Consider the following 10,942-nt stretch of genomic DNA (forward strand, 5'->3'; position numbering starts at 1 on the left):
ACAACACATACTGCACTGTGTGCCTCTTTAGTGCTGAATCATCCTTTATCAACCAGGTTTTCTTAAAAAAAGAGATGGGGCCAGGAGTTACTTTCGACAGACGTCATTTGGGGTCTCTAGTTTAATAGGGTGCAAATATACCCTAAAATTAAAACCCAATGCTCTGTTTATTTCGGCTGTTTGGGAAGCAGTCAATAAACTCACAACAACATAGTCTCTCTAGTAAGGTTCCAATGTCAGCTGCTCCTGTGGCCAACTTTAGCTACTGTGAATGGACTTCATTCAGTTTCCCCATCCTCTGCATACAGTAGGCTGACTATCCAGGAACCATATTTTATTTTCAGCTTCTGTTACTTTTCCACTGCAAATAAAAACAAAAACTTATTCATGCCTCCGGGGTTACTCTGTTACCACTTTTCATGCTTTAGAAGAATATAATATTTTATACTTATATAATGTAACCCAACGTTCTTTGCCAAATCTGTATTCCGGTACCACTTCACCCATCACTAGGGAGCAGCTGCCAGCCGGGTGAAACCCAAGAGCTGTTTAACTGGGCACAGTAGCACTACACAACAGTTCCAGTCAGTACTTACATCCAACAGTGATGGAGCTAGAGGAAGTCCTAAGACAGCTAGAAACTGTGGAAAAGTACTGTATCCTAATTGTAAATGTTATATTTTTCATATACAAACATCCAGGTGATACAGTGGTGGTGTGTACAGTGCACCCCAAGCAGGAGCATATTCTTTGTTGACTTCCTGGTCCCTATTTACTCTCCTGCAGTGCAGAGTTATAGATTTTTTTAACTCAGCATTTCTTTCTGGAGTTGGCCCTTTTAAATTTGGCAGAGCCAAACACATGCAGACCCCAGAGCCACTTGGCAAGTGTCTGCTGCCTGGAGCTGGTAAGTACTACTGTGTTTAATTCCAGTTTCCCTTTTCTTATGCCCGAGGAGATGGTCTTTACCATAAGCAATCCTATAGCTTCAGTCTGATTTATGTTAGATTATGAGAAACTAAACCACAAAGACAAAAGTTAAGTCTCCACAGAGCAGTCGGGGGAGGAGGCACAGTGTAAGTTGCCTCTATAACCTGCTGGATCAGCTCTACCTCTCAAATGACATCTTACTTCTACACAGAGCAGATAAACAGGCAAAGTGCTTTATATACAGCAAACAAAATGTGTAATATACACACACCACAGCTGCAATTTTTCTTAAACTCTGTGTGTGATCTTTTATGCACATTTTATAATGAACTATTTTGTACAGTTGTGGTTCATATGACCATAAACTTCAGCTTATGGCCAATGAACCCTGGCCTAAGCCATGGCAGTTGTATCTGCGGTAGGTGGGAGGAGTTCATGGGGCTGCTAGGGTATGCCATGTTCAGCCATCGCTCTGAGCCTGCGGTGCTTGAAAGATCCTCTTCAATGATCAGTTTCAATTGCCTCTGCATAACAGAACATGGGCTTCTGTTGTGCCTGGCCCAGATCTGAAGCTAAACCACTTTGGGTATGTCTATAGTGCAAAGTACAAGTGTGACTGTAGCATGGGTAACAATAGTAGTGTAGACGTGGCAGCAGGGGCTAGCAACTTGAGTATGTACTCAGGTTCCCAGGCTAACTGCCTGAGTACAAGTCTGTGGGGTCATGCCATTATTACCCAAACTAGTGAGATTAAAGCTACACCCATGCATGCACCTTAGAGGATCACAAGAGGAAATGACCTCAGCTATATGTCTCAGCTGAAAGCCAGCACTTCCAATACGAGGACACTGCTCTCTGAGTCAATAAGGAAGTTGACTGCAGTGTAGGCATACCCTAGGTGGCAAATAAAAACCTGTGGTTGGCCCATGCCAGCTGACTTGGGCTGTGAGGCTGTTTCATTGCAGTGTAGACTTCCAGGCTTAGGCTGCAGCTTGAGCTCTGGGAACCTCCACCTCGCAGGGTCCTAAAACCCAGGCTCCAGGTCTAGCCCAGAAATCTACATTGCAGTTAAACAGCCCTTTAGCCCAAGCCCTGTGAGCCTGAAGGCCAGCCGCAGGTGTCTGCAGTATGTACATACCCCCAGAGTCACTAAAACCATTTTCTGCAATTCCTTGGGTTTTCATTGGCATTCTCAGCTCCAGGTACAGAGCAGGCCTAATCTTTCATAGCTTTTAAAACTACTGAGATTCTATCTGGAGGTGGTATGTCATCTATTTCCCTGTGACTCTTAAATCATCTCTGTTTTCAGAAGGAAATGCTACACTATATTTGAACTCACCTTCACCCTTGTGTGACAAACCCTGGTCCTCTACTACCTTTGAATGTATATTAAGAAGCAGAAAATCTTTCTTTCTAGGACCTTTCTTATCTACCTCTGAAATTATCTCTGATTCTGTTGTCCACTAATACAGCTCTTCTACCCAAGTACTGAATTCAGATGTTCAGTCAGCATCCTTGCTACTAAAATGTTTTGGTCAGAAAAGTATATTAACTTGAGAGTGATGTCATGTGGCAATTCCATGCCAGAAATAATACCTCTTTTGCCAGAGAACACAGTGCTGGGTAGATGGGTGGCTCAGAATCCCTGGAAAACTTAATTGAATACAATTTTCCTATACATTCCTCGTGGTACATTAACATTCTCTGATAAAGATGATGTAGCCATTTCCCTAATGAAACTGGCCTTGGTTATATTGACTTACAAGAGACAAGTACAACAGGCATCTGTTGGCCTGTATAAAATGTATCTAGCTGAAGGTACAATGCTACTTATTTTTTTTCATACTGCAAGCTTGTATTATTTATTAATATTATGGTCAACGAGTAGGGCCACATTGTGGAAGGCACTGTGCGGGCAGGTAATAAAAACCAGTCCTTGCCTCACAGATCTGACAATGAATGTAAATGCCAGACAGCATACACTAGGTTGAAGAAACAAATGGGATGGAAGGATGAGTGAACAATAAAAGAGTTGAGCACAAAAACAGGAGTCATTCACTCTTTTAAAAATACTTGTATTGCATTGTTAAGTCATGTCTCGTTTTGCAGCAACTTAGAACTCAACCTCTTTTGGGTTTCTTCTACTATTGTCTAGTGCAGGGGTGGGCAAACTACTGCCCGCGGACTTTGGACCCAGCCCGCGGGATTGCCCACTGTGGTGCCGCGGGCCCTGCACCGCTCTGCAGAAGCGGCCGGCACCACGTCCCTGTGGCCCCCAGGCGGGGGGGGGGGCAAGGGCTCCGTGAATTACCCTTGCCTCCAGGCACTACCTCCCACAGCTCCCATTGGCCGGGAACGGGGAACCACAGTCAATGGGAGCTTCGGGAGAGGTACCTGGAGGCGCAGCAAGGGCAGCACACGCGGAGCCCTCTGCTCCCCCCTCCCCCAGGGGCCACAGTGCTTCCTGGAGCAGCGCAGGGACAGGGACAGGGCAGGCAGGCAGGGAGCCTGCCCTGGCCCTGGTGTGCACTGCTGCCACCCTGAACCCCTCCTGAATCCCACCCCCAACTCCCTGACCTAAGCCCCCTGCCTGCACCTCGCACCCCTCATGCACCCCAACCCCATGCCCTGAGCTCCCTGCTGCACCCTGCACCCCTGTGAACCCCAACCCCCTGCCCTGAGCCCTCTCTCCCAGTCCGCACCCCTCCTGCACCCCAACCCCCTTCCCTGAGCCCCCTCATACACTCCTCCTCTGCCCCAATCCCTTGCCCCGAGCCCCTTCCTGCACACTGCACTCCCTCATGCACCCCAACCCCCTGCTGCGGCCCTGCATACAATTTCCCCACCCAGAAGTGACCCTCAGCCCAAAAAGACATTGGGAAATGACTACATTAAGGGTATGTGTGATGGGGCAGCTGCCCCACACAGGCAGGAGAAGCGTTAAGGCAGCCTTGGAGAGGCTGCACAGAATCCAGCCAATCAGGAAAGGGTTTATTGGGAGAGCCAGTCAGGAGAAGGCTTGCTGGAGCAACCCATATATAAAGGGCTGCTCAGGAGAGTAAGGGGCAGTCCCTCCCTGGAGGGGAAGGACTGGCTGCCAAGGAGCACTGGAGATACTGCAGTGCTGGGCATGGTAGTGAGCAATAAGGGAGCTCTTGGCTGACCATGGCCAGATTGAGGCCCTGAAGCAAGAGTGGGGAAGGTGGTATGGCTACAGGGGAAGTGGCCCAGGGAAAGTAGGCAGCAGGAATGGAGGCAGGGCAGTAAGTGGTGCCAGTTGTAGGGTCTTGGGCTGGGACCCAGAGTAGAGGGAGGGCCTTGGTTCCCCCTCCCCCTTTTACCTCTACTTGCCCATGAGGAGAGTGGCCTAAATCCAGACTGTAGTTTGCCCCTGAAGCCAGGGGTAAGACTCAAGACTGTAGTTGGCTGCTGAGGAAAGTGGAGGGACTGAGAACTGCCTGTCCCCTGAAAGGGGGGAGACGTTGGGCTGGGGCACAGCCAGCGGGCCATGTCCTGAAGAGGACGTCTTGGTCTGGGAGATGGTGGAGGAAGTGGAAGTAACAGCAAGTGAGACACTGACACCACTAGTAAAAGGCACCCTGGAGGTCCAACAGAGCTAATTCCCAGCACAACCAGAAGGAGGTGCCATGGTGGTGAGTCAGCCCTGTTACAGTATGTCTTCCCTAGAAATGTTACAGGTGTTATTGTAGTATAGGCATTTACTACAGCGACAGAAGGGGTAAGAACTTTCCTTTCTTGCTGTGTTGCTGCAGTAAATTCAGCTCTCCTGAGAGGCATTAGCTAGGTCTAGCAGTGTCTACAACTTAACTACATCTCTTAGGGGAGCTTAATTACATCTCTCATACCCCTGAGCTATGTAGCTATGTTGACCTAAGTTTTTGGTGTAAGCTAGGCCTGAGTAATGTGGGCCTTTGCCTCCCCTCTGCTGCACAGTGTGTCAGGAGGCTATGCTGACTAATTTTGTAACATGAGACAAGAAAGTGAAATACATTGTTTGTCATGCCCTCTCTTGCACAGATAGACAATGCCATTCCTATGCAAACTATGTTAAATTGAGGTTCTGTAGAAATTCAAGGGGTAGGACAGAGATGGGATGTCACTGGTGAACAGATACTTTGTGTATTGCCTCACTCTTAGGTGGGTTATCAGCAGTTACTCCTGGGGGAATTCTATGCCCCAAAATTAAAAATTTTGCGCACAGTATTTTAAAACTCTGCAAATTTTATTTGTCAAAATAACACTATATAATCATGCCAGTTTCAATTATTTTGGTAATTTATTTCAAAATACCTGTCAGCAAGTTTGTCTGTAACAATTCACACACACACACAATTCCCCCAGAAGTAGAAAATTAAAGAAACCCCTACGACAACCAAGTTCCTGCTTCTCTGCCTCCTCTGACAACCCTGAACCCAGCTATCGGCCGCGCCCCTAGCCCACCCCAGAGCCCAGCTGTAGAGCCTCCCCGGTCCAGACATGCACAACCTCTACCCCCCAGAGTTCAGCTGCAGGCCCCCCCTGGCCCAGACACTCTCAGACCCTACCCTCCTAGAGCCCAGGGATCCAGAGAGAGAAACAACCTGATGCTGGGTCGCCCGGGCTTGCATGGAGTTTCCTGCACATTGCTGTCTCCTTCCTTCAGGGCATGCTGGGAACTGCAGCTGCTGAGAACCCTCCAGTTCCCTCCCTCCTCCCCCCAGCCTTGTCTTCTATTTGCAAGCTGGGCTCCATTGGGTGGTGGCCAACATATCTGCAGCCCATTTCTGTGGGGGGGAAAAGGAAATTCTGCACACCCAACATTAATTTCTGCAAAATTCTGCATTGCACAATGGCGCAGAACTCCCCCAGGAGTACAACAGTGGGGATTGAATCTTGAACCTTTAGATCTCAATGCATGAACCTTGACTGCTTGAGCTGGAAGAACCAGCCACACCTCAAAAGACTCATCAACTTCTAGATATGAAGTGTTCACAAGACCGAGTGGGTTGCAGATGCAGCATGCTTTATCATTGGTTCCCCCCCCACCCCACTGTAAAATAGAATGACAATAAACCACTGCATTTTACAGTTAAAAAGAATGGCAAGTTAACGGCTCCTCCCAAACCCTTTGAATGGGTAAGTATCTATAGGCATGGCATGGGGACAAACAATGGTTACTGAGTCTTTTTCGCTGCCAGTGTCGGGGGTGGAGAGGCCAAGGAATATGCAATATGTCAAATGCTCTGGGAGGATGACATTGGCACTGGGGTCAAGATTTCTTTCAGATCCTTGGGTTCCTTTTATGCTGCTCCTAATCAAAAGGGTTTTCAAGTGTAGAAACGTGCTAAACTTTGCTGCTAAAGTTGTCTCTTCTTCCCCCTGGACAGAAGAGATGTTGGCTTATATATCTTTGTACAGGTAATTTGCTTCGTAATTTGTAATGTCAATTTAATTCCTTAGCCTATAAAGGAACATTAAACTAGATTTCATTACTTTTACCCTGAAGAAAAGACACAATAGAAAAGTGATCTAGTAAAATAAATGTCACCACTTTGATTCAAACTAAAATAAAAATATATAATTCTTCATTCTTCTTCTAATTCCCACACTTTCCTTTCTGAATGGTGCAGGGCTGGCCATAGGGAATATGGCACCCTGGGCAACCTTGTATTTTGGTGCCCCTGTCACTAGCTGCCTCCCAGGCTTCCCACTCCACCTCTATTGTCCCAGCCCCTGCTGCCTCTCCCCTCATTGCCCCGACACCCCTTCTGTGACCTTGCACTCCAGGCCCACCCTACTTCTTGCCTCTTAATCATGGCACTCCATGTCACCCACGCGTAGGGCCGGCTCTGCCCTGCAGTGACTCACATCTGAATGCCATGGTGATGGGCATCATAGTCACTTTGACTCCCCCAGCCAGTGCTGCAGGGATGCCTCATCTGGTTATTGAGCAGGACAGCTAAGACAATGTAGTAGGTGGTCTTCTGCACTTTGACAGGGTGAGCAGGCACTGGGGCACAGTCCTACCTCTCCTGCACCTCCCAAACTCTCCCACTCAACACAGCATCCAGCTTCTCTGCCATAGCCCCAGAGGGTCAGCAGCCCAAGGCATAGTGACAGGAGGGCACCAGAGGGTTATGATGGCAGAGCAGCATAGTGACCTGAGAGCCCCAAAAAGGGGGGAGGGAACCTAAGGAGTATAGAGAGCCCCACTGGTGTGGGGATGCAGGGTGGGCGGGAGGTGACATGGGGGCTCCAGAAAGGCAGATCTCTCCCCACCCCAAGACTGAGTATCCCCAATATTCAAGTGTTACAGTCCCAGGGAAGGTGGGTTATTAGGGGAGGTTAAAATGTAAATGCTCCAGTGAACTGAAGGTATCTAGGCTGGGTGGTGACGGTGGAAGGTTCATTCCCGAAATATCCCCAACTCCCTGCACTGACACCTCCCTTTGGGATAAGCAACAGAAAGGGAGCCCCTGAGAGCTGGGGAGCATGGGGAACTGGAGATCAGAGTGTGGTATGTGGGTGGGGGACCTTGAAGATGTGGAGGACACCCTGATAACTGAGGAGAATGGGGGGCTTTGGACCTGGGAACCTGGGAGCGGGGGTGTAGTGAGGCGGCCTGGCTCCCAGCTGCCCCTGTGAGGGACGAGCCAGAACAGCTGCCAGAGTGGGCGGAGTCACTGCCTGTCCCCGCCCCCCGGAAGTCAAGGGGTGCGACAGGAAGTATAAAGGACCCAGCACCCCAGCACTCCCGACCGCGAGAGAGGGCAGACGCTGGTGCCCGAGCTCCTCCTGCACCGCGCCTGCCCTGAGCCCGGTATCCTGAGGAGGACTGGCCGCGCCTGCCCCGAGCCCGGTATCCTGAGAAGCAGACTGAACTTCCCCTCACCGAGGGTCCGGAGGAGCCGCCCGACCTACCCGGCGCTCGCTGCCCTGAGGATCCCATGATCTGGGACATGGCGGACGAAGCTCAGGACGTACAGGTACCCATGGAGGAGGAGATGGGAAGTGGCCCGGGGATAGTCGACCCCGAACCCATGTCAGTGTGTTGCGGTCAGGATCCCCACTGACCCAGCAGCAGACGGACTGCTGCTGATAGGGCCCCGGGCTGGAACACAGTGGAGTGGGTGGGCCTGTGTTCCCCCCTGCCATCCCACGCCGGGTGGCAGTCTCTCCTCCTCCCTGCTGGAGGGCCTGAGCCTCTGAACTTACTGCTTGTTTGCTCAGCCCCTGCCTGAGGGCCTGAGCCCCTGAACTTACTGCTTGTTTGCTCAGTCCTTGCCGGAGGGCCTGAGCCCCTGAACTTACTGCTTGTTTGCTCAGCCCCTGCCGGAGGGCCTGAGCCCTGAACTACGGTTGGCTCCCCGCCCGACCTAGGCCTGGGCACGCAAGACTGAGCTGCTCCCTGCCTCGTGTAGTGAGGCGGCCTGGCTCCCAGCCTCCCCTGTGAGGGACCAGCCCCTCCCCGGGACGTCTACACATGGTGCCTTCTCTGAGGAGTTCCGCCCAGGATGTGGGCGCGAACCCTAGACCCCGGGGAGAGAGGGGCCAGGGAAGAAAGATCCCCCTCCGGAACATCACAGCCCGCGCCATAGCCGATGAACTGGTGAAGGTTTTTGCCCGAGTTGGCTTGCCCCGCGAGATCCTCACGGATCAAGGGACCAACTTTACTTCGCGGCTGCTTCAGCAGGTGTATGAACTTCTGGGGGTCAAGCAACTGCGCACGTCAGTCTATCACCCCCAGACTGATGGGCTGGTCGAAAGGTTCAACCGGACCCTAAAAGATATGCTCCGGAAGTTCCCCCAGGAGGACCTTCGTCGATGGGACCAGCTGCTCCCACCCTTGCTCCTGGCGGTCCGAGAAGTTCCCCAGTCGTCGACCAAGTTCTCACCATTCGAGCTACTATATGGCCGTCGACCTCGGGGCCTATTGGACCTAATGAGGGAGACTTGGGAACAACACTGTCACTGGCCCAGGGCCTCTTAAAGTACGTGGTCCAGCTTCAGGAGTGTCTTAAGCAGGCTGGGGCCCAGGCACGAGAGAATTTGAAAGCCGCCCAAGAGGCGCAAGCCCAGACTTATAACCAGGATGCCCAAACACGGGACTTTCAACCTGGAGACCGGGTGTTACTGATACTCCCTTCCAGCGAGTCAAAAATCCTGGCCCGATGGCAAGGGCCATATGAAGTCATCCGGAAGGTGGGCCCAGTTACATATGAGATTAACCAGGCCGACCGGAAGAAAAAGATACAGCGGTATCATGTCAACCTCCTCAAGCCCTGGCGGGAACGAGAAGGGCTGCTGATGAACCCCTACCCGCTGGAACCAGAGCTAGGGCCCCAGATAGCCCACACCGAGGGCCCTGAGGAACCCCAACTTGGGGAGACATTAACGGAGGACCAGCTCAAGCAGACCCGGTGCCTCCTGCTAGCCTTCTCGCACACCTTCACGGCCCAACCAGGGTCCACCACCCTGGTATACCATAAGATTCAGACTGAGCCGGGGATGGTAATTCGGGGCACGACCAGGCCCTTGCCATATCACCGGAAACGGATTGTGGATGAGGAGGTACGGGCAATGCTGGACTTGGGGGTGATTGAACCATCGCACAGCGAGTGGCGAAGCCCCGTCGTGCTGGTACTGAAGCCCGACGGTTCCCAATGGTTTTGCATTGACTTCAGGCACGTAAATGCCATCTCCAAGTTCGATGCATATCCCATGCCCCGGATAGATGAGCTGTTGGCCCGGCTAGGAGAGGCCGGCTATATCACCACCCTCGACCTTAGCAAGGGGTACTGGCAGATCCCCCTGGAACCTGCTTCCAGAGAGAAGACCGCGTTCGCCACCCCTATGGGCCTCTACCAGTTTATCCGAATGCCTTTCGGCCTCCACGGGGCTCCAGCCACGTTCCAGCGCCTGATGGACCGCCTCCTCCAACCCCATCAAGATTACGCGGCGGCTTATTTGGATGACGTAGTCATTTACAGTCCTCAGTGGGAGAACCATCTAGAACGGGTCGCAACCGTCCTGAGGTCTCTGTGGGCGGCCGGGTTAACAGCCAACCCGAAGAAGTGCCGCATCGGCCGGCAAGAAACCACGTACCTGGGATATACTATCGGACATGGACAGGTAAAGCCACTGGTGGATAAGGTACAGGCCATTACAACCTGCCCTCCGCCCGCCACAAAACGCCAGGTACGCCAGTTTCTGGGGTTGGCAGGATATTATCGACGGTTCATCCCCCAATTCGCAGCGATTGCTGCCCCCTTAATGGGGCTCTTGACCAAGGACAGTCCGCGGCAAGTGATTTGGACCCGCGAGTGTGATGAGGCCTTCCAAACCCTCAAAACAAGCCTCTGCCAGAAGCCGGTCCTATATAGCCCCGATTTTAACCGGACCTTTGTCCTCCAAACGGATGCCTCCGAGGTGGGACTCGGGGCGGTCCTCTCCCAAGAGGTAGACGACGAAGAGCATTCGGGCCTCTACATTAGTCGGAAGCTGTTCCCCCGCGAGAAAAACTATGCGGTGGTGGAGAAGGAAGCCCTCGCCGTGAAGTGGGCTTGTGACGCCCTGCGGTATTACCTCTTGGGCACCCCGTTCACCTTGGTCACCGACCACTCTGCCCTCCAGTGGTTGGCCCGCATGAAGGACCATAATATGCGGCTGCAGTGGTGGTATTTGGCGCTGCAGCCCTATGCCTTCACCGTTGCCATCGGGCCGGAAAGGAATACGCGAATGCCGACTTTCTTTCCCGCCTGGGGGGTATGGAAGGGTCTGGCCCGGGAGCCAGCCTTGAGCGGGGGGCCGTGTAGTGAGGCGGCCTGGCTCCCAGCCGCCCCTGTGAGGGACGAGCCAGAACAGCCGCCAGAGTGGGCGGAGTCACCGCCTGTCCCCGCCCCCGGAAGTCAAGGGGCAGGACAGGAAGTATAAAGGCCTGGCCCCAGCACTCAGTTGCGGCCCGACTGCGGGAGAGGGCAGACGCTGGTGCCCAACCTCCTCCTGCACCGCG

Source organism: Chrysemys picta, chromosome 2 (assembly GCF_011386835.1).
Source record: "Chrysemys picta bellii isolate R12L10 chromosome 2, ASM1138683v2, whole genome shotgun sequence".
Taxonomy (NCBI): Eukaryota; Metazoa; Chordata; order Testudines; family Emydidae; genus Chrysemys; species Chrysemys picta.